This window comes from Xenopus tropicalis, chromosome 1 (genome assembly GCF_000004195.4).
Source record: "Xenopus tropicalis strain Nigerian chromosome 1, UCB_Xtro_10.0, whole genome shotgun sequence".
Lineage (NCBI taxonomy): Eukaryota > Metazoa > Chordata > Amphibia > Anura > Pipidae > Xenopus > Xenopus tropicalis.
In genome coordinates, this window is record NC_030677.2 from 63,856,822 (window position 1) to 63,876,064 (window position 19,243).

A 19,243-nucleotide genomic window follows, 5' to 3' on the forward strand; every position below is an offset into this window, starting at 1 on the left:
CAGAAGTAAGTGTGTTTGTTTGTTCTAAAATACCCACTGACGGGGTTATTTATGCATTTTCTCAGTAGCAGGATACCATACAGCATGTTTCCTTTATCAGCTGTTACTTGTGCTTACATCATTCCCAATGTTAAATAACTAAGGTTCCACCCTGTCTATAGCGGCTACGCCACATTCCAAAGTGGCAGCTGTAGGCATAAACTTCAGATACATATAAGGACACATATAAGCATAAGCACATACTGTACATAGAACAGTACTAGAATATGCTTCAGAGGTAGTCCACCTTTACGTTTAATTTTCAGTATTTTATAGAATGATTGTTATGTCGGCATCAATATGCACAGTTATGTTAACTATATACTTGTTTTTAGGTGCACAATAACTAGCATAAAAACAGTCAGAGCATGGAGAGTGAACAGGGTATTTCCCTTCTGCTTTATTACTTCCGGGGCGCAAGAGACATACATCACACCACGGTATTGCCACCTAGTGGCACGTATGTGAAATAACACTCAAATACATTACATCTCCTCCCCACTTAGATCAATTACTCCCATGTTTTTTCTCATACCGTGAACATTGGAACATCAGTGGAACTCAATAACTGTGAGGCCATATTAATGATAAAATAACCTACCGGACCAACCGTTAACTGCTTGAGTCTACACCCAATTAACATATTATGCAGTGCAGATGAAAACAAAAACTATAGATCTAATCTGTTAGGTGCCTTACGATTCCTCACGGGGAATCGCCTCTCATTTTGGGAAATAACCGTAGCCGGTGCAACAAGCCCATCTGCATGTTGGTCTGGTGCATAAGATACAGTCTCATTAGATATCAAAGGCAGTTCTTGTTCCCTATCGTCTAATATTGGTGACACACTGTTATCCGCTGGCAACAGTTCGGTGGCTTTTGTGATTTCCGGGTGTCCCCCTAACATTTGATCTGCATGTCTTTTCCAGGTTTGTGTACTGTCCACTTGGACCGTATATGACACTGGTCCTGACTGGGAAGAGACAGTACCAGTTTTCCACTTTTCTCCCCCATGTCTATAATCTCTGACCAGCACGGAATCACCAAAAGTCTCTTTCTTTCGCATGGAGAGCACGGTACGAACATTGAACTTCTTGGGCTTGCTCCACAGTCTGTTTTACACTTGGCTTTATTAAATCTAGTCGTGTTCTCAGTCTGCGATGTAAGAACAACATTGCCGGTGCTTCTTTTGTTGTGCTGTGGGGAGTATTCCTGTACTGTAACAGGAAAGCATCTAGTCTTTGTTGCAATGGTTTTGGTTCTTTGGATGCTTTTAGCGAATGTTTAAAAGTTTGTACAAAACGCTCAGCCAACCCGTTGGTCGCTGGGTGAAATGGTGCCGAGCGTACATGTTTAACACCATTCGATTTCAGAAAGCATTCAAATTCCTCTGAAGTAAATTGTGGGCCATTGTCGCTCACTAAGGTTTCAGGTATGCCATAGCGACTAAAAAGACCACGCAATACCTCGATCGTTTTGCATGACGTAGTAGAATCCATCACCAGAACTTCTGGCCATTTTGAGTGTGCGTCAACGACTACTAGGAACATGCGTCCTTCAAATGGCCCAGCGTAATCGATGTGGATTCGCTGCCAAGGGGATTCGGGCCATGCCCAGGGATGTAACGGTGATAGGGCTGGGGATTTCTGATTTTGTTGACAGGACATGCAGGTTTTAGATTTTTCCTCAATCTGCGAGTCGATATTTGGCCACCAGATGTAGCTACGCGCTAATGCCTTCATTTTGACTACACCTGGGTGTCCCGTATGTAAATCCTCTAAGACTTGGGGTCTCAAATTTGGTGGAACGATAACTCGCTGTCCCCACATTAGACAGTCCTGCAAAAGTGATAGCTCCTCCTTCCTCATGAGATACGGTTTTAAAACATTTTCTGAGTCTTTGGTAGGTGGGAATAAGCCGGTGGATACCATTTCCTTTACCCGACAGAGAATTGGATCTGTCCTGGTTCCTTTCCGAATATCACTGCTACTGACTGGAAGTGTATCCATTTTGTTTATAAAATAAACCTCTAATGCATCCTTTCTGTCCTTGTGGTGAACAGGCAGTGGTAAGCGTGATAAACTACCTGCGTTCCCGTGTTTGTCCGCACTCCTATACTGGATAGTGTAGTTATGTGCAGCCAACAGGAGAGCCCACCTTTGAAGTCTGGCTGCAGCCATGGAGGGAGTCGCTTTGTGTGGATGGAGTATGGTGGTAAGTGGACGGTGATCGGTCATTAAGGTGAAGTGACGTCCATATAGGTAAGTGTGAAACTTCCGTACTCCGAAGATTAATCCTAATGCTTCTCGCTCCAGCTGCGCATAGTTTTGCTCTGCCTTACTTAAGGTTCTCGAAGCGAAGGCTATGGGTCTTTCCTGCCCATCTGGCATCAAATGTGAAAGTACTGCCCCCACCCCATAGGGTGAAGCGTCGCACGCCAATCGGACTGGAAGTCTTGGGTCGTAGTGCGTAAGCACATTGGGTGTCAATAGCTGTCTCTTGATTTCCTGAAATGCACCCTCACATTCTGGAGACCAGTTCCATTTCACCTCCTTATGTAACATTGCGTTCAGGGGGTGAAGGACTGTGGACAGGTTTGGAACGAATCTTGCATAATAATTAACCAGCCCCAGGAAGGACCTGAGTTGGCTAACATTGACCGGGACCGGTGCCTCTGCAACTGCGCGCAGTTTATTGGCGGACTTGTGGAGTCCCGATGCATCAATCATGTGTCCCAAATACTCTAATGAGTTTTTGAAAAACTCACACTTCTCTCTTTTTACCCGAAGTCCACATTTCTCCAGTCTATTTAGCACAGCCTCAAGATTAGACAAGTGGTGCGCATCGTCTCTCCCTGTGATCAGGATGTCGTCCAGAAAACAGAAACCCCTGCAGTACTTGTTCCATGGCTCGTTGGAATATCGATGGAGCTGATGTGATGCCAAAAGGTAATCTGTTGTATACGAACATTCCCTTGTGTGTCGTGATGGTTAAGTATTTCCGTGAATTTTCATGTACAGGGATCTGCAGGTACGCTTGTGAAAGGTCCAATTTGCTAAACCTTTTTCCTCCCGCTAGTGAAGCGAACAGATCTTCAATCCGAGGTAATGGATAATGTTCGGCACATAAGGCTGGGTTTACCGTTACTTTGAAGTCACCGCAGATTCTGACATTACCTCCTTTTTTTATTACAGACACAATCGGGGTTGCCCATTCACTGAATCGTACTGGTGAAATGATTCCTTGTTTGAGTAGGTGGTTGATTTCTTCCTCCACCTTGGGTCTGATGGCATATGGTACCACTCGAGCTTGGAAAAACTTTGGTTGAGTTCCTGGTTTCAGATTGATGGTAGCTGTGTAACCATTGAAAGTTCCTAACTCTTCACTGAAAACTTTCTCATGCTGTTTTAGAAGGCTGTCCAATGTCCCTTCGTTGCTGCGGTGTACTGCACTTATTGATTTGATCTCACGCCAGTCCAGATGAATTCGGCGAAGCCACTCGCGTCCGAATAGCGGAACCGCATTTCCGGTAACAATATACAGTGGTAACCGTGCACGTTGTTTGTTTAGCTTAACGCACACCTTGATGACTCCTTCTGGCCGGATTACTTCGCCAGTGTATGTCTTGAGAACAACGTTTGTATGGCGCAGAAGAATGTGACTTAATTTATCTCTATACAGTTCCCCTGAGATAATAGAAACTGCCGCTCCTGTGTCGACTTCCATCTCTACTCGTAACCCCTCAATTTTTGGTTGTATTTTTATTACCGCTGTCCCTTCCTCATTTTCCCTTTTCATTATGTTCCCTGGTGCAGGGTTTTGCGATGTTGCGGTAACGTTGTGTAGTGTCAGTTCAGACTCAGTATCCGAACTTGTCTCTTCATTCAGCCTTTCCGTCTCAGTGCCCATTTTGTGAATTGTTTTTTTCTTTGCCATTCCCTTACTTTTTACATAGTTTCCTTTTCCGAAAACTCTCGGTATTTTCAACTCTGTCTTTGCACCTTTACATGACCGAGCGATGTGGCCCTTCTTTCCACAATTGTGACACAGTTGGTCTTTGTAAAAACATTCATTTTGGGTATGGTTAGACTTTCCGCATCTAAAACATTTTGCCTTTGGCGATTCTGATGCAAAAGACATGGCATTTACTTTCAATGAGTTACTTAAATGCTGTGATTCCCTCGATACAGCCTCCATTGACATTGCTATGTCCACGGCCTTTTGGTACGTGAGCGCCGATTCAGTCAAAAGCTTCCGCTGTATTGACTCGCTGCACAGGCCACACACCACTCTGTCTCTTAATGCATCGTTTAAATTGTCACCAAATTCACAGTGCTCCGCCAGTTTCTTTAATACAGCCACATACTGTGCAACACTTTCCCCCTCCGCCTGATTTCGTTTGTGAAACTTGAACCTCTCAGCAATCACAATAGGCCTGGGACTGAAATGCGCTTGCAGTGTGTTCACAATGTCTCCATATGACATAGTGCCGGGCTTAACTGGTGCAATAAGGCTACGTAAGAGTCCATAAGTGGATGCTCCCATTACGCTGAGGAAAACCGACACTGTTTTTCCCTCTTCAATGTCATTTGCTTTCACAAAGTGTTCAAAGCGTTCTACATACGTGGTCCATTGCTCTCTCGCCTCGTCGAAGGTATCAATCTGTCCGATGATCGTAGCCATCCTTACTTCTGGCTTGACAACTAGATATTGACCGTGGGCACGTTTCCCTTGTCGCCAATTTATGTTATGTCGGCATCAATATGCACAGTTATGTTAACTATATACTTGTTTTTAGGTGCACAATAACTAGCATAAAAACAGTCAGAGCATGGAGAGTGAACAGGGTATTTCCCTTCTGCTTTATTACTTCCGGGGCGCAAGAGACATACATCACACCACGGTATTGCCACCTAGTGGCACGTATGTGAAATAACACTCAAATACATTACAATGATCTATTCTTACCAACATTTAGGGGGCCATTTATTAACGCTTGGATTTTTCCTTTCCGATTTAGATTTTTAACGCTATGGGGCACATTTACAAAAGCACGAACGCACGAGCGTTCATGCGAACACTCCGAGCGTATTTTCGCCGTTTTCTTCGGGCGTCCGCACAACTTTTTCGGACGGCGCACGACTTTTTCGGACGGCGCACGACTTTTTCGGACGTTTGCACAAAAGAATCGGAAAGGTTTTACCGCTGTTTACAATTGTTCGGTACGAAAATTTCGTGACTTTCGGATCGCCAATACGATATTATCGTGACTGATACGATTTCTTCGTAAGCATTTTCGTGATATTTGCGATCTTACAAAATTTTCATTTCCAATACGATTTTTTCTCATTCGTGATTCGGATTCGTGGATTAGTAAATGTGCCCCTAAAAGTTGCAGAAAATAAAGTCATGACTTTTCCAAGATTTACTATGCATACAAACATCTAAAAATCTGAATCTAAAACTTGCCAAGATAAAGTCAATGGCGAATGTCCCTTCCATAAATGATCATTCTTTTGTTTCAAAACCTTAGTGGAAATTAGTTTATGTGAGTTTAAAAAAAACAAAAAAAAAAACATTTGTTTTAATAAATGTGCCCCTTAATCTTAATTTTTTTTAATAGTCTGATTTATTTGCCAGTGACGCATCTAAATGGAACGGGGCCACTCTGCAGAAGAAACCTTTGAGGGTCCAACGTGCACATCTGCCCTTTTCTGGCCCCGCCCCCCCACTACCCAACTGCGTGCTGCCACTTGCATCTCCCACTCCCCAGCCAGGTAAGAGGGCAGCTAGGGAGGGGGGATTTCTGTAACTATAGAGAAAGCAGGGGGGGCTCTGCTTCCTCTGTAGTTATGCCACTCTCACTGGCACCCAAAAAACTATTACTCTGTATGGCTATATTTAAGTTAATGGTGAACTACCCATTTAACATACGTATTGAAAAAGACATTCATATTATCACTGGCATTATCCTTTATTTACATAGCATCAGTCTATTATCCAATGCTTAACAGAAAATGTTAATGAAGCAGCTAATAGGAAGGCAGGATAGATGCGAAGAAGGTACTGTGAAACCGGGGATGATAAATTGCACTATAGTGTGTAAATGTAACTATATTGTTGCTATATGAACCAAGGTGCCTGATAGAGCCAAGGTTATAACCAAAGAATTCTTGGCATCTGTAATGAAAGTAAAACATAAATATACAGTGAAAGTGAAATGCACGTATACATCATACTCAGAGCTTAAATGCCCATCTGTGCTGCATTGCAGAAAGGATGCTTGTTATTGGATGGTTCTACTAAACACAGTTACTAGACCATTGCTAACAATTCTAGGGCATGCTCTATAAATAAAATGTATAATATCCGATATGTTAGCCAGGTTCAGTATATTTCTCAAGAGCATAATTTGAGAAGAGCTTAGGGTGACATTCACATCATGCATTTCTATATAGACTGACCTGTGTATCTATATTTCGGTGCTGTGAATTATTTGAGGATCAGCCGATGTAGCAAAGATCTGTTATGCACTTTCCAGTATTACTTTTATAGAGTATGTTCTTTGAAGTCTAAATTCAATGTGATTCTGTACAGATCAATACAAACTGAATCCTCAAGATTAAAATTTTGGCTTTTAAAATTTGAATTTCTAATGATTTCACTGTAGGGGAGGCTTTAAAGGTCAGCTAAAGCTCTACAGATGAATAGACTTGAAATAATGTCCTCAGGAAAGTCTGAAAGTGAAAATGCAAGCTATTTGTTGGAGTTTTTAAGGCTCTTTTACAAAACAAGTACAAGGCGTTATGTGCAAAACAAAAAACATAATGAAACTGGCAACATTCTTTCCCAGAATTCCAGCATATTTGCAGCAAAACCTGCACACACTTCCACTAACGCCTGATTTATCAATATAGGCACAAGTTTGAAAAATGTGGGAAATTTGCAGCAGTGTAGATTGGAGAGTGTGAGCAAACATGACATAGATAATACTGTTTGTGCACAATAAAACTGAAACAAGTTTGGGTGCCTCTAGGCACAATATTGACACAAATTATATGGTTTTATTTATAAACACTGGGCAAGTCTACACCTGGGAAGTAACCCATACCAACCAATCAGTGATTAGCTTTTTTTCAGACAGCTGCAGATAAAACAATAAAGGAAAATATCAGACTAGTTGCCATGGGTTAGTGCCCAGATGCAAATATGCCTAGTGTTTATAAATGACCCTGACACGAACGCTCGGAGCGTATTTTTGACGATTTTTCCGTGCGTCAGTGCGACTTTTTCGTATCTCTTGTACTGACTTCCTTGTCTAGTGTGAAGCTCTGCCCTATTTTGCTTTCTGAGCACTCCTTCTCTCTCCAAAAAGGAGGACCTCAAAACGGTGCCTACTGGGCATGCTCACTGCCTCCAATGAAAATCAATCAGGCATGCACAGTAGCCTTTGAGGTCCTCCTTGTTGGAGAGAGAAGGAGTGCTCAGAAAGCTAAAGAGGACTGAGCTTCATGCTAAATAAGGAAGCAACTAAAAGAACGATCTTTTGTAAATAAGTAGTGATGAGTGAATCTGACCTGTTTTGGTTCGCTAAAAAATTCAAGAAACTGCTGAAAATTTTACGAAATTTGCAAAATGCAGCTACCGCACAACCTTTTTGATGTGAACATTTTTTTTAACATCTTTTTTGACTTGGCTGTGACTTTTTTGCCGCAACTGATGCTTTTTTGTTTGCTAATTTTTTTTTTCTTACGAGCCAGCAATGTATTTGGTGTGACCGTGACTTTTTTGATGCAACTGGCAATTTTTGGTCGTGCCGCATTTTTGTTGCAAGTTTTGTGAAAAATTCACCAATGGTGAAATGCAGAATTTTGCAGCAAATCCATTCGCTCATTACTATAAATAGGTAATTTTGTCTGCCACCAATATTGTTGTGATTAGCACTCAAACGTGGCCAATAAATGACCAGAGCAGAGCACACTGTGTAAGTGTAGCACATAACTTACATCATTACCATTAACACACAAATAACCAGCACAACAGGGCTTTACAACAGGTTGAAACTGTGGAAAAATTTGTGAAAAGCTGCTACCGCATGACTTTTTTGATGCACACAACTTCTGCGATTTTTTTTATGGAACCGTAATGTATTTGATGCGACTGTGACATTTTTTGAAGCAATCATGATTTTGATGTGACTGCAACGTTTTTTCGCGGTAATTTTTGCCGAAATGCGGAATGCCAAAATTTCACTGCAAATCCATGCCTGCCGAAAAATTTTGCACATCACTAATTACTATGGCTTGCATTTTATTTACAGTGAAATGCAGAAATAACTGTTGCATGCCCTAGATTTGCATGGTGTGTAGCATATTATACACCCTGTAAATATCTACATAATTATTAAAACTAATTTTTAATTAGTTTTTGAAACTATCCATTGCATCTTGCATTAAAAGGCCTCTGGGAGGGAATTTCACAATTTCACAAAAAAGTGCTTGGTATAATATTCTAGATTCAAACATCTGTACATTATCACAGTACTGTAGTACTGTAGACCCAGCTGGTTAGCTAGTAAGGATACAGTATCATGTAATGAAGGAATAATGCTATGCTGTCCCTACCCAGACAAATGTACACTTCTCTTGCAATTACATGCAAGAAATTTTCCAACAACAGCCTCATATGTAACATGAAAGACGTACATTTAAAGGGGTTGTTCACCTTCAATGTCCAAATCTTATTAAACCACCATCAGTGCTCTCACTGTGTTAGAAAATCCATGTTCCATAAAAGAAGTAAAAAGGCCATTGTAAAAGCTACTTTTTATACCTGTTAAAGGAACAGTAACATCAAAAAATGAAAGTGTATAAAAGTAACTAAAATATAATGTGCTGCTGCCCTGCACTGGTAAAATTTGTGTGTTTACTTCAGAAAGTCTACTATAATTTATATAAATAAGATGCTGTGTAGTATGGAGGCAGCCATTCAAAGGGCTACACAGCAGCTTATTATATAAATTATAGTAGTGTTACTGTAGCAAACACACCAGTTTTACCAGTGCAGGGCAACAGTGCTTTATATTTTTATTACTTTAAAGCTCTTTTATTTTTTGGTGTTACTGTTCCTTTAAATCAGTCCTTCTTCTGTCTCTCTGATCAGTTTTCTGAAGGGATGGGAGTGGCCTATTTTGAACCTGACACACTGAGAACTTCCCATATGCTTACATCATTACGCCCAGGCTTTGTCCTTTCTTCTTTCCTATTGGACCAATTCATTGGTTGCTTTTGAACCCTAACCAGTTGAATAAATTGTAAGGTCATTGGTTAATTTCTCCCTTGCAATGGCATAGGCAAACAGTTATACTGTTATGTTAGATTTGCAACACAGCAAGCAATGTCAAACTGGCAGGAGACACAGCCAATAGGAGTTAAGTCTGCTGCCAGTACTATGCATGACATCATATAAAGAGCCTGTGCAGAAGTGAAAGATCAGCAGGGATGATTCTGAGGGATGATTCTCTTCAGCTGCACATTTTTTGTGAACTAAATATATGGCAAAGATTCTATTAATGTGAATGTAATGTAATTATAAGTTCATGACTCTTTCATGGCACCCATTTGACAGGTGTTCCACCACTACGGGGGTCACTTCTCATCCACTCATGGATCCTCCATCAGGAAACCTCTTGGCCTTAAAGGTATCTTTCCTGCCTTGTGCAAATTTGGGGTCCCAGCCAGAGGCAGAAATGCCTTGCTATTTCTGGCCTGATCGCTGTTGTCCCTTACTGATGGGATGTCTGTTGGTATAATGACCCCACTATTCTTCCATGGACTCTGATAATCTTCAATGGAGACCAAGCTCCAACTAGCTGGTCTTTTCCTACCTCTCATGCTCTAATGCAGCCTCCACTCAATGTGCCCTTATACTAGCTGGTCTGACTATTCAGAAATAAAGATGGACTCTTACCTGGGCTAGTTACCAAAGGGACATTGCCCATGAATGACACAAGGAAGCCTTCTATTGATGGAACCCTCTACATTGGCCCATATCACACTGGCCTCTAGTGACCAAAAAAAAATTGTCCGGGGTATTAAAAGTTGGGTATGCATCTTACTCATTGCTATACTGATATTATTGGGAGAATTCACTCATGCATAAGAAGGTGGAAAACAGACATGAAAGCATAACAAGGCAGCAAGAAATAAAGTGCAGATAGAACAATGGCCTGAACGATTGAAGCAAAGTAGGACAGTGTATAAATATGTAAAGGAGGTGAGATTTCGACCATGTTAGAAAGAAGGGGAATACAGAAATAGCTTCTGACAAGCAGTATAGCTAAGGCGGAAAAGGAAAAGAGACAATCATAAAAATAGTTGCCTAATGAAATACAGGGCAATAAAAGCAGAAGCAAATAAAAAATGATAGATGGCAGGCACTAATTATCTATCAATTGGATGTGTTGTGATTATTTTACTGATTCCAGAAAAGAGCATTTGGCTTGGAAACATACAGATTCAACACTTTCCCTTTCCTTTCCTATTGTTGCTATTAAAGGATTTTTTTTAATTCTATTTTGTATTTTGTTTTTATTTCCATAATGAAATATATGCCAGGGGTTCAAGAGCAAGACCAATTTTATGAACATAAAGATACATAATATACAATATACAGTACATATATAGTGTGCGTTACATTGGACCAGAGTAAGATATGTGGTGTGCCTGGACAGAAGAAGTTTGGGACTACAACCTCATGGCAGCTTCAGGGCTCCGACACCTGACACACAGATATCATTTTGATGCTGAACTCTGAAAATGGCAGCATCCCAATGATGAAGATTGTCAGCACTACAGCATCCATTTGTGTCGAAGCAAACACACAATTGCTCAGGTTTTTACACATCAGTGAAATTGCTTCAGGCAGGTCAGCACCTTGTGCCTGCAATCGCACTGGCGTTATGGGGAAATGTTGCATTGCGGGTAGCGCACATTGCGACTTCTGCCAAAAAATGTACTTTACACTCATAATTAAGCCCTAGTACTGGTATGTAATTAAAGGATCCTGAAGCAGCAACACTCCACTGGCAGGATGTGCCTAAAGGGAGCAGGTTGCACATTTCTTAAATACAGGTATGGGACTTGGGATTTTCCGAATAAGGGATCTTTCTGTAATTTGGATCTCCAGACCTGCTGCGAAAAATAATTTAAAAATTAAATAGACCCAATAGGATTGTTTTGCCTATAATAAACATTAATTATATCTTAGTTTAGATCAAGTACAAGGTACTGTTTTATTATTACACAGAAAGTAAATCATTTTTAAAAATCAGAATTATTTGGTTATAATGGAGTCTATGGGAGACGGCCTTTCCGTAATTTGGAACTTTCTGGATAATGAGTTTTTGGATAATGGATCCCATTCCTGTAATATATTTTTTTGTGTCGTTATGAACATTTTCCCTTATGGAGTACAAATACAAATCTTCAGGTTGCCTAAAAATAGCATCTTTATTTATATATAGTATGAATTCCATCAAGCTACAGAAACATTCTGCATACAGTATATAATTATGAATGCCTTTGCCCCTTTAATGATGGACAGGCTTTTTTGCTTAGTATGGTAATCTATATAAATCTTTGTAATACAAACCATATTAGCATATCATAAAGTAAGTAAGTAAATGCGCACCTGTTCTGCTCTATGAATAAGGCGCCCATAATGTCCTTTCACAGTAAAACTGGAGCAAGGCTGCAGAACAATATAAAGCAAGGATTCTGGCTCCATTTCATAGCAAGAATAGACTGTGCAAGGTCAGCACGCAGGCGCTGCCAGGGTTACAATCAGTTTGAAGAAAGTTTGGGAACCAGATGGCACAGATTACAAAAAATACAGACCTTTTGCAGTTTTATTGGATGGAAGGCTCTAACTCTAATTTCTAAAATGTGTTATTTTTACAGCCGTCAAGCACAAAGTCGGAACATATCTCTCTAAGCAGGATCCAAGAACTGACATATTGAAGTTGGTAAAAAAAAATATACAGCATCATCTGTTCCTGTGTTTTTTTTGTAAAGGTTACACAGTGATTTCTCCAGAAAAGCAGACTATTTTAATATGCAGTGTAAAATATGCTGCTTTACATAATGCATACAGCTTGTGTTTATTTATCTGAAAGGATCGATAAGCTAGCATGCTGTGAAGGTAACTTCAACATGGCTGATGTTGCTAATGTTGTGCCTCAACATTTATCTTCCACATGTGGAGAATGAAAAAAATCCTTATGGGCTTCATAATTAATCCATATCATACCTATCTCTATCTTTGGCACAGTGTGGTCCCTAGTGAGCCCTCTTTCTTAAAGCTGCCATACTTACATGCCATAATTACAAGCATTCTGTTCCCCTTAAATGGATTCTGTCATTATTTTTATGGTATCGTTTTTATTATTATTATATTACACTGTTCACATTGCAAATAATTCATTCTACCATTTAAAATGTTATTCTTGAATCAATACATGTATTTTTTTAACTGTAATATGTGTATGTAGGCAGCCATCTTAGTGCATTGTGCCTGATACTGAGCTTTCAGAAGGAGCCAGCACTACACAATAGAAGTGCTTTCAGATAAGCTATTATTTTTCCTTCTTCATGTAACTGGTGAAGTCATGACTTGATTTCTTACTATTGAGTACTGTTCTTATATCTACCACTAGCTGGAGAATGGGAGCAATTTTAGCAATGCAGGTGTCAGGGAACTGTTATCGTACAACCTTCCCATTGTTCTGCTGGGGGGGGGAAAGAGGAACTTGCAGAGCACAAGTCACATGGCTGAGGGCACCTGGGAAACTAAGAATATGTCCAGCCCCATGACAAATTTCAAAATTCAAAATAAAAAAAACTGTTGGCTCTTTTTAATGCAGGCCTTCATGTTATAAAAGGCTGTTTTTGTTTTTATATGGCAGCCAAATTTCTTCCTCTTCATTCAGAGGTACTCTTTTTCTTTACACGTAGTTGTACAACACAAGTTGTTAAACTTGTGTTGTGTTGTAAATTTTTTTCATGGGTTGCATGTATGTGGCATCTTGGGCCTGGAGGAACGCTGTTTCGTTTTACTGTGTACTGTACTGTATATGGTTGAAATGACAATAAAAAACCTACCTACCTATTATGTACACAGGGCGTTCTATTTTTTCTTAGTATTTATGGCAGGTTTGCCGCAAACCACACAGACGTGTTGCAATAAATCTGGAATTCATATAGGCAATTATTATATAATGTATACATAATATGCACCATTTGTTTTGCATCAGCTCTGTGTCAAACACTTTATTAAAAATAAACTTGATACATACAATACTGGACATTCTATGTCATTAGGGCCTTTACAATGTAATTATATATATTGTTATGTTTTTGTTGTAATGACACCTCAGAAAACCTAACTGACTCATTCTAATGGTATTTAAACTGTTATATTTCTACTTCCCAGGTGGTATATTAAAGCCTTTATGCAATGTTTATCCAGTTACTCCACAAGCAGCTCATTCTGTCACTAAAACGAGGGCATCAGCCTGATTAGCATTTTCTTCTTATTACCTCAAGATTCCAGGAGTTCTGAGAAATTATTACAAAGTTCTAGAAAGTTGAAAAGGTGTTATATTAAGTATGAGACATGAGGGATACTGAAGCAAGTGCTGAATTTGCTGGAGAGATGGCACAGTGTGTGAGTAAGGTATAGTGTTTAACCTTTATTCTCGCTGATAGAGGATGATGTAGTATTCTATTATCCACACTGACAGATGATTTATTGGGATAGTTCCTTTTCCAGCAAACTGCTTTAAACCATTATTTCCTCTGAAATACAAAGGCTTTTTCCCCCCAACCTACACATGGTGTGTAAACATTTTTCAAGTAAAGTTATATCATGCCTGCAGAATTCTTTAGTGCATCAATTCCAATTTGCATATTTACCCATGGAGATGGAAATGAATTGCCCGGGCTTTAGAATCTGGTTAGCTAGGTTTGAACTGGAGGTTGCTCATTTTTACACTTAGCCTTGACCTTTACAATGGAGTTCTAAAAAGAGAGATTATTAACTAGCTTCCTATGCAAGGACTGAGGGCCACAAATTGAGAAAAATACCAAAAACATCAGCCTCCATACGAGTGTAATAAAATAAACTTTTTTTGCAAAAGCTGAGGTTTGCAATCCATCCCAAACCCCACCTCCAATGCAAGCTCTTTGCCCTGATTGTTTTTAAAAAATGTGACAATGAGTATTGTGGGAGCTTGTTCCAACAATGAATAAAATGTCCTTAAAGTGTAGCTCTGTCAATATAATAGTTCTAGATATGCAGTAGAAAGGATGCACACAGACAACCTCATGATTTTCAATAGTCTATGCAAGGGGCAAAGTAAACAATAATATTGACAACATTTTGAGCCAAACCAACTCTCCAAATAACCAATTTTTCCATTGAAATGCTCTGTACTCTTCTTCCCACCAACAGTTGTAGGGTTTGCTTCTCTATTTTGTTGTTATCTCTATTTTCTGTTCCATTGTTAGGCTCCTGGACTTTACTAAAGAAATGTAGTTAGATGCCTCTTCTCTGGCCTGGCTGGCTGTGACATTGATAGACACAGAGGGGAAAAACAGTACACGCATCATTTTTTAATGCGTGTCTTTTTTTTTACATGTGACTGAAAAATGGTGAAACACGGAATACAAGCCTGCCGAATTATTTTGCCCATCAACATTTGTAAAACATCTGAGGGATAAGTTATGTTGACCTCGGTTTAAGGGTCTCAAAATCACACCCCTTAGTACTCATTCAAGAAGTCAAATCGGGAAACTCAGGAAGAAATTAAAGAGACTTGAACATGTAAAGGGAAACAAAAGTCCATGACCGGATTTTATTCATCCCAGGAAATTAAAAGAGCTTAGGGATGTGATTGCCAAACCTCTTCACAGAGAGACTGATGTGGTGCCGATATTCAAAAAGGCATACCTTTCTCAGCCTGAAAACTATAGGCCTGTTAAGGTGCCATGCATATTCAGATTTTAGTCGTCTTGAATGTACAGATATCAATGTATTGGTGCGTTTAAATACCACATTCTAAAACTAACATTGAGACTGAAATTGTAAGGTAAAGGCAATTATTTTAGTAGTAAAATGTATGTATCCATTTCCCAAGCAATATAAAATGTATTTGACTTTATACCATATGGAATTGACATCCAACAAAATCTGCACAAATAAAGGTGTCTAAATAAACTAACCTCAGTGTGTGGGTTATTCTGACAGATCCGTCTGTGCAGCTGTGAACTCTCTGTTGTTCTCTCGGAGGCTCCAAGGGGAGGACAGGAAACATGTACTATTACTTGGTTAGTTAATAACCAGAAATGCTTAGACCAAAATGTCCTGCTTCTAGTGATGAGCAAAATTATTTGGCAGGCATGGAAAAATCTGGCTGAATAATTCACTCTTTTTTGACGCTCACAACAATTTTTGTCATTTTTGCTGGTTTGCAAATATTTTAAAAGATTCACAAATTTTTCGGTGAAACAGGGCAGATTCGCTCATCACTCATCACAACTAGCTAGAATAACATACCAGTAACAAGTATTAGCAATGCCACAGTTTTAGGCAAGAATGCAACCAATGATCAGTTTACAGTTTTTGCAATAATGGTAACAAACATTTATATTCACAGGGATGTCATTCTTACTCGAGAACCACAGTCAAATGTAAAAAGACTTGGAGAGCAACACAAGCATCATAAAAGTTCATGGAGGTGCCAAATAAGGGCTAAGATTGGCTATTAGGCAGCCTCTATGCACCCTATCAGCTTACAGGAGGCTTTATTTGGTAGTAAATCTTGCCACCAAGTCAGGAATTCAAAAATAACTACCTGGTTTGGGGGCACTGAGTGCAAAATCCAAGGAGTTGGTGAGCAACATATTACCCGCGAGCCACTGGTTGGGGATCACTGTCTTAGGGCCTCACTTAACATTAGGAATTGTTTTTTACATTCAAATATAATGTAGCTGCTTATAAATCTTTGCCCCACTGGGCCCCCTATACCTCCTGGTCTACCCCAGCAGTCACAAGGTCTGTTTGCTAAATAGTTACACCCCAGCCTGCTGTGCATCATAGAATAGTTCTATTTGTTTTTTTCTTTATAAATGTTATAATTGAACACTTAATCACATTGACTGTAATTCTAACGTTAACAAGTTGTAACTGTGTTTGTTAAGCTTGAACTGTGTATTTGTGTAAATTGTTATGTACAGTATGAAGAACTCCAAGGTAAGATAACAGATAATACAACATAGAAGTTAGTCATTTGGAAATGCATCAGTTTTCATCATTTTTAAACCTATGCAACTTCTCATTGCCTCAGATATCTGTGTCAGCTCTTACAGATGTAATGCTTCGGTGCTATTTCTCCCTTCAACATCTTTTTCCACTGAAAACTGGATTTAAATAAAACAATAAATCCCATAAAGCATTCTACTGTCTTCCTTGACAAAAGGTCAAAAGTGGCTACTACAGTTAGCAGTTAGATCCTGTAGCATCTATTGTGTCACCCAAAATCCTCTGCTTCTGACTTTTTATAAATGGCATATGTGTGAAGACTACAAATGACATGATATTCTGCAATACCTTCACTAATGTGACAGCAATATTGGCAGTGAGAGGAGGCAGTCATCTCTTGGTTCTACCGCAATGTCACATTCACAGCAAGGTGTTCACTGAGGGCAGATCTGACTGCTGCCAATGAGTCTTGTAAGAAGGGCTTGTGGGAAAGAATTTTAAGCTCATGATAAATGCAGGATTCTTCACTGCCATGAGTTCACCCGGTGTTTACACAGATATGTAGGTTAATGGCTTTCATACAGTATATAGGGTACTGGTTGTTTCTGATATGTCCCTTCATGACTAAGATGTTATAAATTACATGAAATATCATAAATCAGCTTTGTCAACTGTACAACTTATTTAAGGCTTTAATTGATATCCACTTTCTAGTAATTAAATTCCTGCTATATGTTATCTCTTTGTTAGAGAACATTTTTGCTGATGGATGTCCCTTAAAATAAGGGTGTAATCATGTGACAGAACACTGATATTGTCTAGCTCTGCTACTAGAAACAATAATTTGCTGCCACAAAGCCGAGAGAAGCATTTATTTCACAGTATTTATAGAATAGAAATGCAGAAGGCACCAGAAGTCAAAAGTAAAACTAGTAGAGAAAGGAAGTAAGATGCTTTGGTAGCCTAATAAGCAGCTATTCTGTTAGTTTATTGTTAAATGTCTGTTGATTTGCACTTTGTGTTATTGAAGAGCTATAACAAGCTTTAGAAATGTACTGCACCTAATGGATCAGTTTTAAGCACTATTATACAATCTCTATAAATGTTCCAGACAATATCTCCCATCTGTATTACATGCAAGAATAGTTTAGTTAAATGGCATTGTGTATGGATCTTTATTGTTGAAGTGCCATCATTGTATAGACAGCATCACCTCACAACACAATTTCATTGAACAGTTTATTATAAATTGTGATATGCAGAAATAATAAATGTGCTTTTAAATGGATCAGATTACTGTAAGTGCCCCTAACCTTTTATTAATGGTGTCTCGTCTATATATTTCCCTTTATTAGACTGTAATACATAAAAGCACAATGCAGTCCATCTCTGTGTCTGTATAAAAGAGTGTAATGTATATTTTCCTTGAAATTTTTCATTAAATTGTAAACAGTATACTGAAACAGAACCGCTACTATTCTGTGCACTGCTGCCCACAGAAGATTTTACCCTCCAGGAAGACAATACGCTTAGTTCAAGGAGACAGGTAGTGATGAGCGAATTACATTAAGTTCAGACTGAAAATATAAAGTGGAACCACTGGTATTAGCACAGATAGAATTTTACCCTGTAGTAGCAAGAGAATGCTCAAAATATACCTTTTGGCCCCCAAAAATGTTTTTCAATTTGGTGATAGTATTGGTTTATAAAATAAAATACGTAAATAGAACAAGAATAAAGTAAAGGGTTTCCTCAAGCCAAGCCCCCTACCATATAGTACAGTACTGAGCCTGGCATGGTTATACTATATATATATCATCTCACAACTCTCTCTAGCCTGTAATCACAAGCCTTCCCTTCTAAAAGCCTGATTATGTTTTAATTTTGTGAAAGTGTAGTTACTAATTTGCTGTCAGGGAAGATTTCTAAAGGCAGTTCTAGCAGAGCGTAATGAATTCACAAGTCTCCCTTCTGCAAAACCATGATAATCGTGTGTGTGTGTGTGTGTTGTTCCAGATTTAGCATATGCACACTGACACTCCAGAACTGCCAAAGATGTCTCTAATTACTAATAATTGGATTAAGGTCATGATCAACCATTAGTTAGATGAATGTATGCACTATAAATATATATATATATATATATACACAAACACACACATATACATTAAATACAATATATATATATATATATATTTCCAAGAGACATCAGCACTCCCAAAGTTCTTTAGCCAATAGACCCGGGTGCTACGCAATAGGCATACTCATATACATTCTGAGGTAGATAGGTACACACCAGGATCCTTTTCAAAAAATACCTTTATTGTTCCATAAAAACTTAGTGTATTAGGTTGAAGTAAGACCTTTCTCAAGACCATGAGAACTATATATATAGGGGCATATTTACTAATCAAAGAATTCGAATCCCTAATGGAAAATTCAGATTGGAAACAAAAATTTCTGAAGATCGCAAATATCCCGAAAATGCTTACGAAAAAATCGTATTAGTCACGATAATATCGTGTTGGCGATCCGAAAGTCACAAAATTTTCGTACCAAACCATTGTAAACAGCAGTAAAGCCTTTCTGAATTTTTCGCACGGGCGCTCGAAAAAGTCAGGCGGGCGCGGAAAAATCGCAGAGAATACGCTAGGAGCGTTCGTATAAGGAAGCAAATAAAGCATGCAAAAAAGCGATCAGGCAAGCTAAAATAGAGATGGAAAGGGATATTGCTGCTAGGAGTAAAAAGAATCCAAAATTATTTTTTAATTATGTGAATAGTAAAAAAATGAAGCAAGAAGGGGTGGGAACCTTATTATCATGGGGGGTACGTTGGTTGATGAGAACGGGGAAAAATCAGAAATTTTGAACTCTTGTTTTTCAT

The 19,243-nt window shown here is 39.0% G+C and overlaps 1 pseudogene; it reads right to left on the reverse strand.

Annotated features, from left to right (window-relative positions):
* Positions 1–709: 709 nt before the first annotated feature.
* LOC108645672 lies at positions 710–4,722 on the reverse strand (annotated as a pseudogene).
* Positions 4,723–19,243: the final 14,521 nt, after the last annotated feature.